A 23,742-nucleotide genomic window follows, 5' to 3' on the forward strand; every position below is an offset into this window, starting at 1 on the left:
CAATTATCATCATAAAATTACAATAAAAAACAAGAGAAGGCAATGATTATTTATATAACCTCTATGGTAACAGTATTTTCATATGTTAGCTCATCTAATTTTCACAGTAAAACTAAGCACAAAGCCTTATTATATCTTCATAAGTGATGAGGAGTCTGAGGCCAAATAATGTTAAGAATATTGTTCATCCTAGTACCTAATAGTACTAAGATTAAAGAGGAAATGGATCTGAAATGTGTGTGATTTAAAACTCATTTTTATTTTCACTATAACATTTCTAATGTGTTCAGTCTTGTAAACTTTAACAAAACTGACCCAGCTTTAATTATTCAAACATAAGTCTGGGACTGACCACGCTGTGAGCATTTATCATGATTGCGTAGTGCTATTCATGGAAGTGTAACAGACCAGACTAAATCTATACCACTCTTGTTATATGCACCTCATATTGAATTTTTAGAGTCCTTATTTTTTTTTCCCATATGTGTAATAAAAACTCAATTGTTTAAACTTTGGATAAGTAGATAAATGATATCTTAGAGTAGATAAAAGAAGAAATGTATAATATGTCTGTGTATTTTTAGACTAAATATTGATTATAGAAAAAAAACTACCATTACAAAAGAAAATAGTGTTTTTGAAGTAATAGAGTTCTCGGTCGTGTGTGGAGTTAATTAAATATAGTAGAGGAGATGTGACTAGCTGAGAAACTCATAGTGAGAGAGTCAATAAATAAGACATGAACTATGCTTTTTAGTGGGTGACAACCATTGAGCAACATCAAAGCTGTTAAAGTTCCTTATTCTGCTACTCTTCTGCCCCACTCCTGCTGACCTTTTTAACACTTCATTATTAATTTTTTTCCAGTGATGTCTACACATTGACAGCTACTGGAGTATATACCTGCAACTTTTATTCATACATTCAACAAATACAGTGAGTGTTTAGTTGGTTTCAAATATCATGTTATGTTTGATGACATACAAATTTCAGAACCCTACCATTGAGGACCTATGTTAAGATGTTTCTACTTGCTTTTCTGTGGAAAAGGTAGAAAAGATACAGAAAAGAATACATATCAAAAATGAGATGCATTTGGTTCTAGTGCAGAATTCAGCACTGTTAGGTGAGCATAACAATATGTTGAAGGCAGGTTACAGTGTTTAAATTTTATGCAGAAGATTTAATTTAACCTATTGAAACACTGAAGGAGCTTAATCTCTACAATAGTGTACTGAAAGTGATGGTGTAGTAACTGCACACAATATAATATATCCAGCACTTAGATAACTTTATTGTATATCTAATAGGTGCCAGCCACAGTACTATAAACAGACTTTACAGTCACTTAAAAGGAATTATATTATTTGATGAGTTAAGTAACAACACCAGTTACCACTTTTTATATACTTACTATTAGAGAGCAAAATATTGGATTGGCTTTCTATGTATTACATTCTTTACAATTATCTTACAATTGTAAATATATACTATTTACATTCTTTACAATTATCTTAAAATTGTAAATATATACTATTTCTTTCATTTTTATAAAAAAATAAAACAAATTAATCTGTTAAACAAATTGCCAAGCTAAGACTAGAAATAAGGCATTTCTGGTTCTACAGATGACCTTCAAGAAGAAAATAGAGCATGCCTTCATATTTTGTGGAGTTTTCTTTTTAATGGTGTGCTATGGAAGGCTCATTACTCATAATAGTATAAACTATAATTAAAAGTTACTAAAAATAAAACTAATTTAGTAGTGTAGACATAAATTAATAAAGACTACTCTGCTTGTGAGGTAACAGTTTTGTTTTTTTAATTAAGACTATTGTTTCATTCACAGAAAGATTGAGGGAAAGGTACAGAGATTTCTCAAATGCCTTCTGCCCCAATAAATACATAGCCTCTCCTATTAGCAATATCCTCCAGTAGAGTGGTGTATTTGTTACAATTGGTGAACACTGACATGTTATTATCACCCAACTCCATAGTTTATTAGTGTTAACTCTTGGTAGTGTACATTCCATGGATTTGGGCAAATGTATAATGACACATATCTATCAGTATGGTATCATACAGAATATTTTCACTGCCTTGAAAATCCCTTGTGCTTTGCCTATTCATCCCTACCTGCCCCAACTCCTGACAATTACTTATCTTTGACTCTCTCCATTGTTTTGCCTTTTCCAGAACATCATGCACTTGGAATCATATAGTATGTAGTCTTGTCAGGTTTGCTTCTTTCACTTAGAAATATACATTTAAGTTTCCTCCATGTCTTTTTATGGCTTGATAACTTATTTTTACTGCTGAGTAATATTGCATTATCTAGATATACCACAGTTTATTTATCCATTCATCTACTGAAGGAAAACTTAGTTGCTTCAAAGTTTTTAGCAATTATGCATAAAGTTGCTATAAACATCCATTACAAGTTTGTGTGCGTACATAGATGTTAAACTCATTTGAGTAAATACCAAGAAATGCAATTGCTGGATTACATGTAAAGAGTACATTTAGTTTTGCAAGAAACCACCAGTCTGTCTTCCAAAAGTGGCTATACTATTCTGCACTTCACCAGAAATGAATGAGAATTCCTCTTGTTCCACATTCTTTCCAGTGTTTGGTACTGTTAGTGTTTTGGATTATGGCCATTCTAATAAATTTGTGTTCTAATAAAGTATTTTATTTTAATTTGCATTTTATGATGATATATGATGTGAAGCATCTTCTCCTATGTTTATTATGTCATCTGTCTATATTCTTTGGTGAGGTATCTGTTAATGTCTTTGGTCATTTTTTTAATTGAATTGTTTGTTTTATTGTTGAGTTTTAAGAGTTCCTTGTTTTGTTTTGCTTTGGTAGAATTTACCAGTCTTTTATCAGATGCACCTTTTGCAAATATTTTCTACTAGTCTATGGCTTTTCTTCTTAATGTCTTGATATTGTCATTTGCAGGACATTATTTTTAATTTTAATGATACACAAATTGTCAATTAATTATTTCACAGATTGTGTCTTTAGTGTTGTATCTAAAAAGTCATTATCATACCCAAGGATATCTAGATTTTTCTCCTACATTTTCTTCTAGGAATTTTTTAGCTTTGCATTTAAATTTAAGTCTGTAATTCACTTTGATTTAATTTTGCGAAGGATGTAATGTCTATGTCTAGATTTTTTTTTTTTTTGCATGTGGCTATTCAGTTGTTCCAGCATCATTTGTGAAAATTCTCTTTGCTTTGTTGTATTGTCTTTGCTTCTTTTCACAAGTCAGTTGACTACATTTATGTAGATCTCCTTCTTGTCTTTCTATTTTCTTGCACTGATTTATTTGTCTGTTCTTTCACTGAAATCACAGTTTCTTGTTTATGTTGATTCACAGTGAGTCTTGAAGTTGGGTATTGTCAATTCTCCGACTTTGTTCTCCTTCAATACTCTTGTTGTCTACTCTGGGTCTTTTACCTCTCTATATAAGCATTAAAATAAGTTTCTCAATATCCACAAAATAATTTGCTGGAACTTTTATTGAAATTGCATTCAATCTATAGATCAAGTTGAGAACTGACATCATAAAATATTGAGTCTTCCTATCTATGCACATGGAACATTTCTCCATTTTTTTATTTAGTGTTTTTTGTTTTGTTTTGTTTGCCAGAGTTTTGTAGTTTTCCTCAAAAAGATCTGGTGCACATATTAGATTTATATCTACATATTTCTCTTTACTTTGGTGCTAAATGTACGTGGTATTGAATCTTTAATTTTAAATGTTACTTGTTAAATATCGTTATACAGGAAAATGACTAACTTTTAATTATTAACCTTGTATAGTGAAACCTTAATGTAATCACTTATCAGTTCCAGGAGTTTTTTTGTTTTGTTTGTTTTTTTCAATGACATTTTCCAGATTTTATACATAGACAATTATGTCATGAACAAATCATTTTTTAAATTTTACTAAATTTCTTAGGGTGACATTGATTAATAAAACTATGTTTCATGGGTACAATTCTATAATATACCATCTGTATATTGCATTGTGTGTTCACTGCCCAAAGTCAAAACTCCTTCTTTCACCATATATTTGACCCCCTTTACCCTCTTCTACCTCTCCGCACCCAGTACTCCTCCAGTAAACACCATACTGTTGTTTTGTGTTTATCAGTTGTTTTTTTGTTTCTTTGTTTTGTTGTTCATTTGTTGCTTTTTGTTTTATATTCCACTTAAGAGTGAATATCATGAGAATATCATGCTAAGTCAAGTAAGACAATGTGAAAAAAGACAAGAGCAAATCAGTTTTATTTCTCCTTTCCCAATTTGTATATCGTTTACTTTATATTTTTTGTTCGTTTTACTGTACTAGAACTTTTAGTATTATGCTAAAAGAGAGTGGTAAGAAGGCACGTTCTTTCCTTGTACCTGATCTTTGTGGGAAAGCTTCAAGTTTCTTACCATTAAGTATGATGCAAGCTGCAGTTTGTTTTTTGGGTTTTTTTGTGTGTGTTACTTTATAATTTGAGGAAGTTCCCTTCTGCTCTTAGTTTACTATCTGTATGATAAATTAGTGTTAAATCTTTTCAAGTGCTTTTTCTGTATCTATTGATACAATTATATGATTTTTCTTTCCTTAACCTGTTGATGTGATAGATTACATTAAATTTTGAATGTTGAAACAAATTTGCAGACCTGAGGTAAATCTCATTTGGTATAATTCTTTTTATACATTGTCGGATTCAAAGTATTTGCTAATACTTTGGGAATTTTCGCGTCTATATTCATGAGAGACATCCTATGTAATTTTTTTTTTCTTTTAATGTCTACCTTGTTTTACTATTAAGGTAATGTTGGTTTTATAAAATAGATTATAAAGTATTCTCGCTGAATCTCTCCTCAGAAAGAAATCGTTTAACATACAACTTCTTCCTTCAATGTTTGGTAGAATTTGCCAGATAACTTACCTATGCTTTGTTCTTTGTGTTTTGGAAGGTTATTAATTATTGATTCAATTTCTTTAATAAATACAGCCTTATTCAGATCATCTATATCTTCTTGTGTAAGTTTTGGTGTACTGTGTCTCTCAAAGATTGGGTCAATTTAGTCTGTTATAAAATTTGTGAGTATAGAGGTGTTCATGTTATTCTTCTTTTATACTTTTAATATCTGTGGGAGTTTAATATGTCCCCTCTTTCATTTCTGATATTAGTAATTTGTGCCTTCTCTCTCTCTCTTTTTATTATCTTGGATAGAGGTTTATTCTTATTGATCTTTTCAAAGAACTCATTATTGGTTTCATTAATTTTCTGTATTGATTTTCTGTTTTTAATTTTATTGATTTCGGTTCTAATATTATTTCTTTCCTTCTGATTACTTTGGATTTTAATTGCTTTTTTCCCCCTAGTTTCCTAAAGTGGAAACTTAGATTATTGATTTTAAATATTTCTTCATTTCTAATATGTATATTCAGTGCTATATTTATTTCTAAGTACTGCTTTCCAAACACATTCGGATAAGTTGTATTTTTATTTTCATTTAGTTTAAATATTTTAAAATTTTTCTTAAAATGTCTTTCTTAACCCAAGTGTTAGTTAGAAATGCTTTATTTAATCTCCATGTATTTGGAGTTTTCTAGTTCTTTGTTTTCGATATCTAGTTTAATTACTTTGTGATCTGAAAGCAGACATTTTATAATTTTTATTCATTTAACTTTGTTAAGGTATGTATTATGACATAGAAAGTGGTCTATCTTGGTGAATGTTCCATGCGAGCTTGGGAAGAATGTGTATTCCTCTGCCATTGGATAAAGTAGTGTATACATGGCAATTATATCCAGTTTATCGTTAGTGCTGTTAGGTCCAACAGCGTTCTTATAAATTTTCTGTCTGCTGAATCCATCCAATTTTGATAAAGTGGTGCTGAAGTGTCTACATTTAATAGTTAATTCATTTATTTCTCTTTGCAATTCAGGTAGTGTTTTCCTCACATAGTTCAATGCTTTGTTGTTAGGTCCATATACATTAAAGATTGTTATTCTTGGAGAAATAATCCCTTCATTATTATTTAATGTCTTTCTTTATTCCTGATAATTTTCTTTTCTTTGAAGACTATTGTGTCTGAAATTAATATAGCCACTCCTACTTTCCTTTGTGACTAGTGTTAGGATGGTATATTTTGTTCTCTAATAATTTACTTATAATCCATATATGTCATTATATTTAAAGTGGATTTCTTATTGACAGAATATAGTTGGGTCTTATTATTTGATTCATTCTGACAATCTCTGCCTTTTAATTGGTACATTTAGACCACTGACAAAAGTGATTATTACTGTTGTATAAATATTTATCGTATTCATTAGTGTTTTCTATTTTTTGCTCTTGTCTTTTTGCTATTTTTGTCTTCCATTCTTTTTTGCTGTTTGTGATTTTTTAAAATTTATGTATGTACATATGTATTTATATTAAATTTATTGGGGTGACACTGGTTAATAAAATTATACAGGTTTCAAGGGTACAATTCAATAATATGCCATATGTATATTTCATTGTGCCTTCACCATTCAAAGTCATATCTTCCATCATCAAATATTTGACTCCCTTTATCGTTATCTACCTCCCTTCCTCTCCCCTTTTCTTCTGGTAACTACTAAACAGTTATCTGCATCTATAAGTTTTTGTTTGTCTTATTCATTTGTTACTTTAAGTTTTATATACCATGTGTGTGAAGTCATATGGTTCTTAACTTTTTCCGTTTAACTTATTTCGCTTAGCATGATAAGCTCAAGATCCATCCATGTTGTCGCAAATGTCAGTATTTCACATTTTCTCATGGCTGAGTAATATTCCATTGTATATATGTACTACATCTTCTTTATCCAATCATCTATCGAAAGATACTTTGGTTATTTCTATGTCTTGGCTACTGTGAATAATGCTGCAGTGAATATTGGGGTGTATATATCTTTGCAAATAAATATTTTCAAATTTGGGGGGTAGATACCCAGAAAAGAGACTGCTGGGTCATATGATAATTCTATTCCTAATATTTTTTAAGAATCTCCATACTGTTTTCCATAGTGGCTGTACCAGTTTACATTCTCACCAGCAGTGTATGAGAGTGCCTTTTCCCCCACAACCTCTCCAACATTTGTTACTACTTGTCTTGTTGATGATAGCCATTCTAAGAAATGTGAGGCGGTACCTCATTGTGGTTTTGATTTGCATTTCCCTAATAGGTAGTGAAGTTGAGCATCTTTTCGTATGTCTGTTGGCCATTTGTATGTCTTCTTGGGGTAAGTGTCAGTTCGGGTCTTTTGCCCATTTTTTTTTAAATTAAATTGTTTGGTTTTATGTTGTATCTTGTATCTGTATGTTGTATGTTGTATTTGCCATTTGTGATTTTAATTGAGCATTTTATATGGTTCCATTTTCTCTGTTTTCTTAGCAAATCACTTGTATATCGTTCTTTTTCCCATTTTTTAGTAGTTGCCCTAGAGTTTGCAATAATCATTGACAACTAATCCAAGACCGCTTTCAAATAATCATTTCATAAATACTGTAAGAACCCTAAAAAAACAAAATAATCATAATTTCTCCATGTACTTCCTTGTATTATTGCTGTCATATTTTTGTATTTATTAAAATAAACAGACATACACAAGATACATACATAAGCACACATAAATGTATCAAATACATTTTTGATATTATGTATAGTAACATTTTTAACACAGACCTTCAGAAGGATACACTAGACCCTGCAAACAAATGATCTCCAGAATATGATAACTAAGGAGAAAACAATAGTATTTTTCAATGCTAAAATTATAATCCACTTCTCTTGGCGAACTTATCTACTTCCAGAATATCTCCCTTTGAGCTAAAAAAAATTCTTTAAGTGTTGATTTTGTCATTCAGTTATGGAGTCTTATGACTAGAATAGGAAAAATAATGATTGCTGGCTTATTTCAGAGAATAAACCAATATTTCTAAGACCCCTTTTCAAGCAGCCTTGCATACAGGAACAGAAATAGGGGCTACAAAAGAATAATACACTCAAAGTGTTGTATTCACTAGTCAAGTTAATAGTAGAGAGAGCATGGAACGTTGTCGTGGAACTTCTAAACTAAAAATGTGTTTGTTGTTACTGAGCTTCAGAGAATCTCCTTTTAGATCATCTTAAACATATAAAAACATGAACAGAAAAATAAGATTTGAATAGATGTGGTGCCTATTGATATTAAGTTGACTAAAATTGGTGTTAAATGTCCACTTCTTTTTCTTTATAGCCAACAGATTATGGTTAATTTGTTTCCTAAAGTTTTAGAATTTTCAGAGAAGATAGAGGAATTTGCAAAAGGATAAGTTAACATTTGAAAGATCTCTGCCAAACTAAGTTACATTTTTTCAGGCATTGTGCAGAATATTTGTATAACTGTAAGCATTATTTTTTATTTTCAAATTTTGCTTTTTAAAATTTAAGCTGTTATACAACTGAAAATTGACGATCTCATGTAATCCTTGAAACAAAAAGAAAATCAAGATTGTCATCAACAATGAAAAACTTGTGTATTAAAAATTTCTAGAATATGTCCTGCTAATAGACCATAAATATTTTTGTCAATGCTATTCAAAAAGAGACTACAAAATGTACACTTCTTTAAATATATAAGTGTAGATCAATGCAAAATATGAAAAGTGAATGAACACACTAATTTATTATAAAGTTTCCATTAAATCACTGCAAATAGATTTAAAGTTAAAGCAAATTGTTTTGAAATGACTATGTGATTATTTTCAAAAATAAAATTATATATCTGTATTATACTATTTTTCTTGCTAAATTTGCAAATGATTTTTTTAATGAATCAAAATTTTATGGCATATTAATTTAATTTTTGAGTTAGAATTTGAAGGTATTTCTATATATTGCTTTATTTCCCTGTGCCGAGAACAATCCTCAAAATATAATAAGATCTTAACAAATATTTGTAGAATGACTAAATGAGATAGGCCTTACTATATATGGTAAATTAAAACAAAAATAGGTCACAAAAATGAATAAATGGGGAGAAAGAACCATAAAGTTAGAACTATAAGATAGCTTATGACTATTTAAGGAATTCATTACAGCCCAATAGGAAAAAGATATATAGGACATGAATAACTCAGTAATGTTATCATCCACGCACCACCAACACATAAATATTCCAGATACAGAGAGAGCAATTCAAATAGTCAGATATGAAAGGACATCCTTTATTGAGAGTGATTAAAAAACTACAAATTAGCACACATGTTCAAATAATTTCCACTGCTCAGATCAGATAGTCAATGGCATTTTACAATGTTGACAAAATTTCTAAGAAATAGATACTCTTATATTACTTATATTTTATCTTCTGGATATAAATTAGCAATATGATCCAATATTTTAAACATGTATATACCACTTGATTTTTAAATTCTGTTTCTAAATGATTATCTTGAGGGACTAATTAAGAATTGGAGTAAAGATTTACCTACAAGAATACTCATCGCTACATAGCTAAAATTGAAGAAATCCTGGAAAAACTTTATGACTCTATAATAAGAGATTAGTTAGATGTTTTAGAAAAACTACACTTTTTTGTTTTGCACATTTGCCCAAGTAGATTTGCATGAATAGTGACATTCAAAGTATCAGATAAGATATAGCATCTATCTCTAAGTAAAAAAGCAAATTATATACAACTTGCAATACGATTTCATTATATCTAAACATATAAATATTGCATGTGTTTATATGGATAGATGATTACATGTATATATCTATATCTACATATATAGAGATAGAGGTAGATAGATTCCAGGGATACCCTATACAAAATAATGGGTTTCATTTAGTTTAAAATAGGTAAAAACTATTAAAATTTTATTTGAAACCTCATGATTTAAAGCTTGCTCATCCCTACTATAATTTTTAATGATCTCATTTCTGTCACTATCTTTTCCTTTCTGTCACTCTTTAATCCAGGACTCTGTTTTTTCCTGAATTAGCATAAAGGATTCTTGTTAAATGTCCTCCTTTAACACACCAAAGCAAATTTATAAACAAGTGATGGATTAATGCATGAAAAAATTCGTGGGGATTCATAGTGGACATTGTGTAGGAGGAGGTAGTACTGTTGGTCAAGTATTATTCTAACTTTTTACTCGATGACTTCAAAATGTACTGCTGTCTCAGATATCATTGAATGGGCTGAAGACTAGAAATGAGTAGGCCTAGTAAAATTATTTTTTACATGATTCATTTTTCTCCCTTCTTTATAACACTGACTAATGTGCTATAACACTAGAATATGTTTAAGTCTGTTCTGCTTAATAATTCTTGATCTACATCACAATGAACATTCTTCCTGCAAAGCAGTAAGTACTAAGAAATAGAGCCACTACAGTAAAAGTTTTCACTGATATTAGAAACTAGATTTTAAAAAATGAAGAAATTCATCAATTTTCTGAAATGCTCTTATATCTAGCTTTGCTTTTCTTATTTTAAAAAAAAATACTTCTCTTAATAATTCTCAAGAGAAAGAACAGAACTTTGCTGCTTTGTGGCATTATTGCCTAAACAATCATTCTGCATACATTGGAATATTGCTAACACATCAGAAATGAAAAACATTATTAGTACTAAAATAAGGTAATAGTTATGATGATTTCATTCAGTATAAGGTAAGCTATATGAGGACATGGATTTTATGTTTTAATCAGGGCTGTCTCTTCAACAGTTAAAATAGTAAATGGATGAAAAATATCATGATTTGACTAAACTTGAACATTGAACCAGACACTATGCTAAGCCAATAACATGTATTATTTCATTTAATTCTCATGAGAACAAAATAAGGTAGTCCCTATTATTTTATGATGAGTTTTAAAGGAGATCAAATACCTTGTTTAAATTTATAAACTAGTATGTTGCAGATCAAATAAATATAAATTGTAAAAATATTCTGCCTTTGAGAGAATGATTCTTAATTGTTCTCTTTTATCTGATTTATATTGAAGCATAATAAAATATTCACAGATTCTCATTTCCTTTCAATATTAGCATAGTTAAGGTGTCAGCCACATTAACCAGATTAATATAGAACTAGCTTCCTGTTTAATGTCCAATGCTCTGGATGGGGCAGAATCTCAGCCTCTATTACATTTATAGCTGCTACTTCCTTTTTATTATTAAATTTGTTGGTGTAACATTGGTTAATAAAATTATATAGGTTTCAAGTATATAATTCAATCATACATCATTTGTATATTGCATTGTGTGTTCAGATGGTCTCTTGCTACTTCTCACAACCTGCTCCCCTGCTCTTATGCCAGTATAGATACCTGTTAACTCTCCTGAGGAATCTGCTCTCTTTTGACAGTTGATTTGTAGTATCGATTTCCACCAATTTCTGATCTACTTAATTTCTCCTGTTCCCCTGTCCTTTGCTTAGGTGCTCCCACACTAGTCTTTACCCATGCCTAGTAAAAAATATATTTTGAAAATTGTATGTTACCATTTAAAATACAACAAGAGAAAATGTTTTAAGTCAGTGTAGTTTCCTGAAGTATCCCACAGCATGGCATAGTATCTCTGACACAGCAGATCCTTAGTAAACACTTGCTGAAGCAATGGATCTGTCAGAGTTACCTAATTTTTAATTGGTAACTGGCATGATGATATAAAACAATTAAAACAAAAATGAGACACAATAATTAATAATAAACAAGGTAATATGTATAACTCAGTTCATTTGGGCCTCTTTCATACTAGAACACTTTATTGAGAGTAAATTCTATTTCATCTCTTAAATTATAACTTCCAAATCTATCTATATACTCCTCTCTTATTACCTACCTGTCCTTCATTGCAGTCCCTGTTCATGTCATGCCACAATGAATGTGATAATGAATGTATTAGTTGCCTCTTTCAACTCTTCCCCTCCAATTGGATACCAGAGTAATTTTATAAAAGAGAATATTAGCCTTAAAGTCTCTTGCTTAAAGTCTTTTGATGGCTCCTCATCATCTATAAGATAAAATCGAATGCCTCATTTATAGCACTTATGACCTTTTGTGATCTGAGCCTTCAAATCTTGCCAGTGTCATCTCTTGCTACTCACTGCTAAACACAGTCTGCTCCAGACACAAGGCATTCTTTAAAATGCACCGTGAACTTTATGGGATTGGGCCTGTCAACCTGTTTCTCCTCCTGCCTGTATGCCACGTTCTCTCTACCACCTGTCCTACCCAGGTTCTTTCACATAATTCCTCCATATGATTGAAAGTTAAATCCAAATGACATCTCCTCAGAGTATGTTTTCTGACTTCCATTTATGGCCTAGACATACATACTATGGGATCCCTCTCAATCTTGTACAGATAACACCATCGCTCTTATCCACCAATACTTATTTTGAGGAATCAACCACATACAAGGTGCTGTGCTAGTTTCTGGGATGTAAGGGTTACAGTGGCAAACAAAACAGATGCCTACGTTGCCTGTTTTCACAGAAGGCAGAGTCTAGTTGGGAACAGCACTGTATTTGTCTACTTCCTTCCACTATTCAGTAAATTCCTGAAGAAATGGGCCTGTCTTCGATCTCTATGTTCCTAGTCACTAGCATATTACTGCACTCACGACGTCTTATGGAGAGTCTATGCTCACTCTCAGGACTACACCATCATAGTGAACCATTTTATTTTGAAAGGTTACCTCAAGTGCACACTGCAAAACAGAATTGTATACAAAGCTTATTTGTCTTCTTCGCAGTTACATTGTTTCTGCTTATTTCAAAGTTGGTTCCATGAGGTGACTAAAGATAAAAAATTATAAGAAATTGCTTAAATGCCAACAATCTAATATTTTGGATTACTATTTTCAATGGAAAGTAATCACTAAGAAATAAAGTTGATAATGATTAAAATATCTCAGTGGACCTCAGTAAAATATTACTAAAATCGAATTACATCATTGTACATCTAAAGTGTTGATAGAAATCACCTCTTTTCCAATTGACTTGTTAACTACATAGCACAAATATGTTCATATGATGTTCAATTTATTGTATTAGCATAGCTGACTAATTGAACATCTCACTTTAAGTAATTTTCCTCTCAGAAGTCTAAACTACTAAATGAATACAATTTTAAGCAAGTTGTATGGATATAATTTCTCATATTTATTCCTCATTTTATAGAAATTGGTGTAAATATTGGTACAATTTTATGAGTGTTACATTTGTAATGTCAATATTTTAGGCACTGTAATGAGTTTCTCTCCCTCTAAAAGACTCCTTTCAAATATAAAATGTAAATAGTCATTGGAATTAATCTTTTTTTGATGAATTTCCAAATGATTGATTAGTATTAGATATTTTACTACAGCACTAGATATTTTATTGCATACTTACTTACTAGTCCTAATATCTCCAGAGAAAATGATTTTGCTCCTTCTGATTTCAAAATTCAAGTAAGTTAACATTCAAGACATCCATTTTTTTTCTTACTTTTATTGCAAACCATATGTGAGTGCATGTACATATATATTTCATATATGTGTAATATCTATACTATAATCATCCATCTAGAATTGAATATGTAATATTTACAAACACATTATGTTTATTTTTTCAGTTCAAGGAAATGTGGAAATACTTATGTTTATCTTACTTATTTTATATATTTATATTATACATTTATAATTATTTATATTAATAAATAAATCTCTGAGCCATACACAAAGAGCAATTGGTAAGGAGCATTGTGAAAATTTATTTAATGAATGTTCAATGACATTATTCATAAATATTGTCAATTGGTTATTTTATCTAGAATGTGCAATAAATTGGAAAAATATTAAGTTAATGGATTCAATAACAAGCCTATTATTACTTGAGCTGTAGTGTGACTTCTGTAGCCCTAAAAATTATAGCTGAGCAACAGAAGGAAGAAAAAGTAGATCATCCATTACACTGAGCAGTTAATGATATTTTATTGCATTATTTATCAAATACTGTGGATTTTATTTGTAGCTGCAAGCTTGACCTTAGCTAATCATAATTTGATGAATGTATATATCTAAAAGCACTATGACAAAATGCTCTATTGTTTTACGAAGCAGGAACATGAACTAGTATTATGAGATTCAGTAAGAGTGTAGTTTCTAGATATTAATGCTCAGACACTTATGTGCTAGACAGAATACTTATAATTCAGACACAATTGCTGAAATTTCTTTCTCCTTCAGTAATATAAATATCTAGCTATCATTCTTAAATGATTCCTGCAAAGCATTTTTTATAGCAGGAAGACTGTAATGATAATATGCTATTAAAATATTAGATTCTATCATTCTATCAGAAAGATGTAAAAAAATCAGAACCTTTTCACAATATTATTTGTGAGTTTGTATTTAATTAGATTTGAATAAATATTTTGGAGAGAAAATATAATTGTTATAAAGAAAGCAATACTTACTGTAATATTTTTAATTCTGTCCTTCTAGGAAAGGAAGTACAATATGATTTCCAAGATGAGAATGATTACTTCATTTTATATATATATTTTTAAAGATTTGTAATGAGAAGTTAGCTCATTAAACTCTTTTCATATGAAAAATAATAACATATGGTTGGCAATGTAGCAATATTTTAAAGCAACAACATAATTTTTAAAGCCGCTCTTAGATATCAAATCATGAAACTTACTTTATACATGAACCTCATAGATTTAGCAAAAGAGAATATAATAGAAATTAAATAAGATCTGCCTCCCAATAAAGAGATTTTTCCATTGAACCACACTGCCTATCAGTGAAATGTAATAATTAACTAACTCTTTGGTGTTATTTTTTTTCTTGGTGTTAGATTTTTTTTCTGTAGTATGTGGAAAGAACTTGTAAATTATAAGATTAATTTCACTGTAACTACTGAGTCTAAGTATTGAATTATTATGTTTCATAACTTATTGTGTATAAGACTGAGGGCTTTTTTCTCCCCAAAATACGGCTGTCAAAATTTTACATTATTTTCAAGTAAATGTCGTATGTGACAAATTGAATTATTGTTTTGGAAATTTTTACTTTTTCTCTTCTGTTTCTTGAGGTACAGTGTCCTTTCCTGTAACAATGACTTTGAGTGTGCCTATGTGACTCGCTTTGCCCCCATGAAAGAATATAAGAATATAAAAGTCTTAAATGTGCTCGTGCACTTTGATTTGTCTTATGTTTGCCTGGGATCTTCCGTGAGAGATCATGCACTCTATTAACAGCTTTATATTCATTCTAGCTCAAGTTTGGGACTCATGAAGCAGACTTGAACGTAAATGAGATCCTGGAGACAATCTCAGTTGAACCACAGCCTGAAATGGAGTCACTGACATGATTCCAGAAGAATCTAGCAGAGCCACAACTGACTTATAGATTTATGAGTTTTTGTAAGCCAGAGTTTAAAGCGTTTGTTTGTTTTTTAATACAGTATTATTGTTGTATAGCTCACAAATACATGTATGACATTCAGAAGTATTATTAAGAGACTATTATGTTTTCTTAAGTACCACATAGTTAAGAAACAAATTTATTTTTAAGTTAGATCAAATTCATATGTTTAAGGTCTAATATTTTATATTTTATTGTTGGGTAATGAGTTAGTAATTACAGTCTAATTGAGCAAATATTTATGAGAAGTAAATAACTAATAAAAATACTTCATATGATGTATAAAATTTATTTGACATTTGTAAATAAGAGTATAAATTATCTTATCAATTCAGTTTACAAAAGGTAATGCATTTAAGAACACACTTAGGATCCTATCTATAGAGAAATAGGAAATATTCTGGAATACTAGTTTCTTATCCAAATTCAAAACACTCTAATAAAGATGTTCAAAACAAATTTGGGAGCAATATTAACAACTTTTTTTATATGTGTTTAATTAATAGATAAATGAATTTAGTTCTGTATCTTTAAAATTTTAGTTGTAAGTAACAAAAATTAGTTCTAGAACAAAGGATTCAAACTTCATGTGAGAAACTGAGGCTCAGAAGACTGACATCAGACCAAAAGACACAGAACCTTCGTATGATAGAACCCAGAGTTGATCCTAGTTCTTCTGATTCCATGACCCCTATACTATTTATGCATTAACCACATGAAACTATTTTTTATAAATAAATTTACCTATTATCCAGAGAAGATTTAAAAGGTTAAAGAACATGGGGGTTACCGAATTACTTAACAAGGTTTTTTGTTTGTTTGTTTGTTTTGTTTGGTTGTTTGTTTTCTCATTTTATAGGACAGAATATTTAAATTTTGGTTTCTCTATAAAATATTTTGCAGTTGGGCTACTGTCAGCAAAGGTGGTCTTGAGCTCTCAAAAGCTTTATTTAAAAGTCTTTTTGGATAATATGAAAGATAGTTGAAGAGTATGAAATAACTACAGTCTGAAAATATCTCAAAACAGAGAAATTCCAACATATGAGAAACTACTAATAAACTTTAAGTTTTAGAATAAAATATTGCTGCTTATCTTATTGGTACTAAGCATGGAACTCAGGACAACAATCATGCCAAAGGTTTCTTGTTTCTTTAACAGTAAGAGACTAATCAGAATGTAAAAGGGTAGTGAATGCATACGGTAATAATGAGCAAATACATGTTTAAATGTGCTAGTCTCTTTAGATAGAACAAAATATTGATTTCTGGATGAAATGAAGTGTTTTGTTTGATTGATAAAGCTCAGTGGTAATATTCACTGAGCAAGTTGGCAGCTTACTTTGCTCAATCAAAAAGTTGGCGTTTATAAAATAGCTGTGGAGCAAAGCTTAATTGGGTTCCACTCTAAGTTCTGGTACATATTAGCAGTGTATAATGAGTAAGTTATCAATCCTCTTTATATACTAATTTTCTGACCAATAAAATGGAGATGGTAATACCCTGCCATATAAGATTGTAGTGATAATTAAATAATATATATCAAAATGGTAAGTTTATTTTTATGACTATTGGGAAACTTTTATCAAGTAACAGGAACAATGTTCAGTACTGGAGATACCAAGATAAAAATTATGGTCTTGTAGAGGAAGGGCAAGTAATTGGGTAATTCCAGTAAGTGGTTAAATACCCTAAAAGCCTAAGTAGGATAGAATGCAATAAAAAGCACAAAGGAGAACATTTAATTAAGACAAGGTGTGAGGGAAGGCTTTTAGAGCAAGTGATACTTTAACTGAGTGTTGAAGGATGTATAGGAGTTAGACATGCAAAACAGTGGATGTTGGGAAATCAAATTATTTACAGTCATTTGTACATACATTAAATATTCATTAAATGTTTGATTGATAAATATGTGGGTGAATGGTTGAATGAATTTATTAACTGCAGACAAAATTTATTTTTCTGTGATAATTGTTAGAAGAAAATTATCATTGTTGCAAATACAGTTTGTATTAGTATAAACAATCATGTTATTAAGAATCTCACTATAATCAGAATTTGATAAATAGAACAGATTTTTTCCTTTTTTAATTAAATGAATTAGGGTGACATTGGTTAACAAAATTATACAGGTTTCAAATGTACAATTCAATAACAAATCATATGTGTATTGCATTGTGTGTTCACCACCAAAGTCAAAGCTTCTTCTGTTACCATATATTTGACCCACTGTACCCTTATCTACCTTTTCCCCTTCCTCCTTTCCCTCTGGTAACCACTATACTGCTTTTTGTGTCTATGAGTTTTTGTTTATTTATCTTGTTTGTTTGTTGCTTTCAGTTTTATATCCTACGTATGAGTGAAATCATATGATTCTTAATTTTTTCTGTTTGACTTATTTCTCTTAGCATGATCATCTCAAGATCCATCTATATTGTCGCAAATAGGAGTATTTCACAATTTCTTATGGCTGAGTAATACTCCATAATCTCTCTCCTAGGTATCTACCCCAAAATTAGAAAACATTTACCCGTAAAGACATATGCACCCCAATATTCAATGCAGCATTTTTTACGGTGGCCAAGACATGGAAACAACTTGCCTCCTTTGATAGATAATTGAATAAAGAAGATGTGGTACATATATATATTAGATTTTTAAAGTTCCACTGCTATTGTGATGTATTTCAACATATAATTAACTGAGAAAAATATTTTATTTTCTTATTTAAAAAAGCATTAAAGTATTTACATGTACACACCAACGTGTGAATTTAACAAAGCTTAGAAAATTAATTTTCCCAGGCAAAGCATTGTTATTGGTTCAGATTTTTAGAAAACTAGTTTTTTAAAAAACTTATTTAAACTTGTTTTTCTTATGTTTATAATTATGTAGTGTTTTCTAAGTTTGTTTGGTACAAATGGATATATAAATGTTCTTACTCTTCAGAGATTGCTTTGCCAAATGTCCTTTTATGGAGAGCTGTGGAATCTCACAGAAAAACTCTAAATTATTACATTCATCTCCTCTGAGTTACAACATATTCAATCCACAATACTTATTAAAAATGAATATATATACCTGAGTTGCTGTTTGTTTGTTTGTTTTTTTCCAGGATTGGAAGCAATGCAAGAGATCGTGTAGTCCAAAACCATCATTTCAGAGCTGAGAAAATTGAAGTTTAAGGAGTTAAAACAATTTTCCCAATAAAACACAGTTTGTAAACAGAAGTTGGGACTAAAGCACATTCTTTTTCCTATACTATCTGTTACAAAGAGAATATATAAGTAAACATACTATAATTAAATCATTAATTTCTTTCCTTTCAGAAGTGCGGCAGACACTGTTGGTCATCCTTGGAAGACCAATCTCCCTTTCTTATGCTAAACAAAAAATGAATTTATTCTCTTGGCAACATACCCAGCATGGGAGGATGGATCATGGATGTTCTAATTACGGATTCTTAACAGATGGTAGTGTCGTTCCTCCAGGAAGTATGAAGAATGATGTTGGCCATCATGATTAGCCATAGGCATTTAGTGCTTAGGGATCAAGGGACAGTCTTACTCTATAAAGAACTGCCTCATCCAAAACACCAATGGTGCCAATTGGAAACACTGGCTTAACTAATCATGGTGATTTTGTCCCACTGTGCCAAGAATGAGTATAGGGATGGGCATGTTACCAGTTCGGGCCAAATAAAACATAAAATAAAGTCTGTTGTAGACCTTTTCTCCCTGGTATAAAGAGGTAGTCCTATGGCATGAGCTTATTTTTGTTCTTATACTCTTCCTTTTTGCAGTGTGTACTCTCCTCATGGGATACAGTAGTTGGAGCTGAGCAGCCACCATGTAATGATGAGGTCACTAACATGATCAAGAAAGTAAGAGGTTGGTAGAGAGGATAGAAGAGTCATTTAGGGAAAGCATACCTCCATATTGATCAATTAACAAACAATATATAGGTTAAATACTGTCAGTCAGGGTGTCTATCATTTGTTTGTCAATGCATGGTAACTGATAAAGTAAATATCTTGGGTATATATGTCAATGGAAAAAAGATATATGAATATTGTTTAGCTATTATTAAGCCATTCTACACTTAATGCTTATTTTAAAGAAGATGTATGCTCCCTCCATTGATATTCGGCCAACTGACTATTTTCAAAGCTCTTATATATTATTAGAAATTTGGTTGAGTTACTTTATTTTTTGTGAAATATTGTATGTGAAGAGATAAAACATTACATCACTATTTAAAGGATATTTCAGAGTACATTCATGAGTTCTTTCCTCACTTTTATCAATGTTCTCTTGCTAAGAAAAAAAAAATATGTCTAAGAAGTTAAAAAAGAGATCTTTGAATGACAGACCTAAAATAATTTAACAAAGTGATGTAAGATTAGAAAAAAAACTAGAACATCACAAATAGCTTCCAGAAAAGAGACAATGCAACTAATTTAGATAGTAAAGATTTGGAATCTGATTTGTAACCAGTTTCTTTCCCATGCCTTAGAAAATGTTGCTAAATATTAGAGCTGAAAAAGAAGAGATCATCCTTTGTAATATATTTGTATTATATGGGTTATTTTTAACAATATTTTTGATTACTCTAATATTGTTCATGGTTTCCTTATTTTTCCAATGTATTTAAGTATTCATAAGAAAAATATTTTAATAGCTAAACCAATGCACATTTAGCACATTTTAAAAATCACACTTTTACATAAGTACAGAAAAATGGAAACTATTCTGTCTCTAGAATTCTCCAACAAGTAATAGAGAACTGAGCTGAATTATTAAGCTTACGTTGCACATTCCAAAACTATATTCAAAGAAAACTTTAATAAACTTGTGCTTTCTTATTCGTAGTGAACTAAAGTAGGTTTTTTTATGTACGGCACTGACCTTTTGTACTTTAAAAGTGCAGTGGCCTTTTCAATTTACAATTCATTGCACAATAACTACAATATCATAATAAGTCCTTGAGGTTTTTTTTTTCCTTGAGAGGTACAATGACTTAAGTGAGTGCTTTCACAACAGACTCATCTGTTTTTATGTGTATGCTTGTTGGTGGTAATATATTATCTCACTTGTGGAATGTGATAACAATATGCCTCAGAGTTTTGCAAAAATATTTAAATTAGTATCATGAGTAGTTAACAAAAATGCTATAAAATATTATGTAGAAATATAGTCTCATAATTTTATATATTGGACACTTTTATTTAGTATGATTTTCTCTCTACTAATTTCTTTAGCCCACATTTAAATATAAAGTAAATATTATTGGATTCTGTTTGTTTCTTTTGTTATTTTTTTCTATATGTTATGTCCTCTAGATAATAACAAGTATTAAACAATATTTTTTCAGATTTTATGAAGAACCAAACAAGTAAAATTAAGAGCAAAATGTAAAATGAGTCAAAGAGTAAAATGTAAACCTTTACAATCAATGAATGGACCTAAAAACTGGATGCATGATAGATTCATTTGAGATATATTTTAAAATACTGATGCCTAGGTACCATTTCAAATATTCTAATTTATTGTTCTAGAGTGAAGCATTTGTATATATTAATACTTTTTAAAAGCATTCCCAGTGATTCTTATATATTGCCAAATTGAGAACCTTTGACCAAAAATCTGTTTATTTATTTATTTAAATAAATAAATGCTTAGAATCAAATAATTTTGTAAGATAAAATATGTGAAGATTTTCAAGTTCCACACATCTTAAAAGACTGCTTTCTCACCATATTCACAGGCTAAAAAAACACTGTTGCATCTGACCACTAGCAGGAAATTAACTCTATTGGCAATTGTCTGGATGTCCACACACCATTTGGATGCTGACATTTTTACTAGAAAAATTCTATCTATGTTTCCAACATCTTTAAAAAAAAAAAGTGTGTGTTTCTGAGGAGGAGTGGGGTAGAATGCAGAAAAGCAGGTGGTGGCAGATGGGCATAAAGAGACAAAGATACAATGGATGTTGTACTACATATTTTACTTTTACATAATTAAATTTTCCTTCAGAGTAAATGAAACTAGAATTGGCTGTATTCATGAAAAAGAATAGAATATATCAGTAGCAATTTATACCATCATTAACTGTTACAATAAAAATAGCTCTGTGATACTGTATTCTGTGGTTTTCCAGCAATATTTGTGCCTACTTTGTGTCATTCCTGGCTTATCTTCCCTCTCTTTGTTTTTCAATTCAAATATTTCTTAGCATGTACTCATTAACCACCTTTATAGGAAAATTTTTCAAAGCAGTTCAAAGACCACTTGTATGAAAATGACTAAAACCTACACATTTCAGGCTCATTCAGAGTAAGGGGAAAAAAACGATGGCTGTATTTACTATTATTATACTGATAGTAATACTTAATCTTTTAATACACTATTTGCCTTAACAGTATCAAAGTCCTCACTATTACTTCTGCTTTACGCTTTATAGCACTTGACATATTCTATTGAAATTTCAAAATGCAGAGGAATTTCATGGACAGTAGAACATAGGTTCTTTCCTGTCCCCAACAACTAGCACAGTACTTAGTATATTGTATATATTCATAAATATATGTATATACACACATATATATACACATTGAGATATAAAGTAATATCTCAATAAAACAATCACCTTCATTCTCATTAATACTCAAGTGATAACAATGTCTTTCACTCCAAAATTTTATGTTTTTGTTTTGTTTTGTTTTGTTTTGTTTTTGTTTTTGTCTTATTTTATGTTATTTTCAGGTATACAGTATATGGTTAGACATTTATATTATTTATAAAGTGATTCCCCCCGATTACTCTAGCACCCATCTGGCCCTACACATTGTTATTACAATAATGTTGACTATATTTCCTATGCTGTACTCAAAATTCTGTTTAAAACCACCTTTGTTTATTTTGTTTTTTATTTTTTTCATTATATAAATTTATCGAGGTTACACTGGTTAATAAATTTATATAGATTTCAAATGTTATTCGATAATATATCATGTGTATATTGTATTATATGTTCACCACTTAAAGTTAAATTTTCTTCCATTACCATATATTGACTCCCTTTACCTTCATCTACTTTCCCTCCTTTCTCTTTTCCTCCTGGTAACCACTGTTTTAAACCATCTTGACCTTCGCCAGTTTTCCCAGTTTATATGTTTTTGGCTCATACCTACATTTTTCTTGTTTTTTTAAAAATTTTTCCTGGATGAGAAGTCACTGATTAAAGACTCACGAAGCAGCCCATTAACCAAGTCGAACCCATTTCTACATTCAGAAATCAGTTGTATTTCTATATACTAGTAATAAACATATGGACAAATAAAAATAAAAATGCAATACCATTGATAAATGAGGGAGGCTATGCATGTGTGGGGGCAGTAGATATATGGGAAATGGCTGTACCTTTCACTCAATTTGGTTGTGAACCTTAAACTTTTCTAAAAATATAAGTCTTTAATAAAAAAAAGAACATTACCACTTTTTTTGGACTTTTTAAAATTTTAATTAGTTTCAAGTATACAATGAATTGTATATAGTTCATAAAACTATCCCCCAATTGCTCCCTCCCTCCCCTGACCTTCCACCTACCAACATATTCATTCTAATTGCAGTCCCTATGCCATGCTCCCCATCCCCGTGTCCATCGATCAGCTACTGATTTGTACTTCTTTAACCCTTCACCCCGTTCTCCCAACTCCCCAAACTCCCCTCCCCTCTGTCCATCACCAAATCGTCCACTATATTTGCAAGTCTATTTTTGATTAGTTTGTTCTTTTTATTCCTTAGATTCCGCATATAAGTGAAATCATATAGTGTTTATTTTTCTCTGTCTGACTTAAATACCTTCTAGGTCCATCAAAGCAATATATATATTTTTTTTTTTTCCATCTCCTTCCTTTTAGTCTGTGTCTTTTAATCCGAAGTGAGTCTCTTATAGGCAACATGTATATTTTTTTTCTTTCCAATAAGGAGGAAAAGAAAATGCAGGCTTTTAAACAGAAAACTCTAAGCAGGGAGTGAGAGGAAAAATATGTCTCTTAAATGCATTCAGCGCCATTGCCACAAGGCTGCCGAGCTAGGATTGTTTATTAGAAGATAAGATAGTGAAAAATGTATTTTGCAGAAAGAAAATAGTAAAGTCAGGTCTGAGGCAGATAAGAAGCCAAATTTCTATTTTATGCTCAATTGAGTGACTCAGTTACATTATCTGGGAAGCAGGGGTGAAATAACACCCTTCAGAAATGAGGCCCGGGCTGCT

At 30.5% G+C, this 23,742-nt stretch overlaps 1 protein-coding gene across 1 annotated transcript in view; it reads right to left on the reverse strand.

Moving 5' to 3' along the window:
• Window positions 1-23,742, reverse strand: part of MGAT4C (MGAT4 family member C) — a 660,237-nt gene that overhangs the window by 291,785 nt on the left and 344,710 nt on the right. The window lies entirely within an intron of this gene.

This window comes from Pteropus vampyrus, unplaced genomic scaffold (assembly GCF_000151845.1).
Source record: "Pteropus vampyrus isolate Shadow unplaced genomic scaffold, Pvam_2.0 Scaffold70, whole genome shotgun sequence".
Taxonomy (NCBI): domain Eukaryota; kingdom Metazoa; phylum Chordata; class Mammalia; order Chiroptera; family Pteropodidae; genus Pteropus; species Pteropus vampyrus.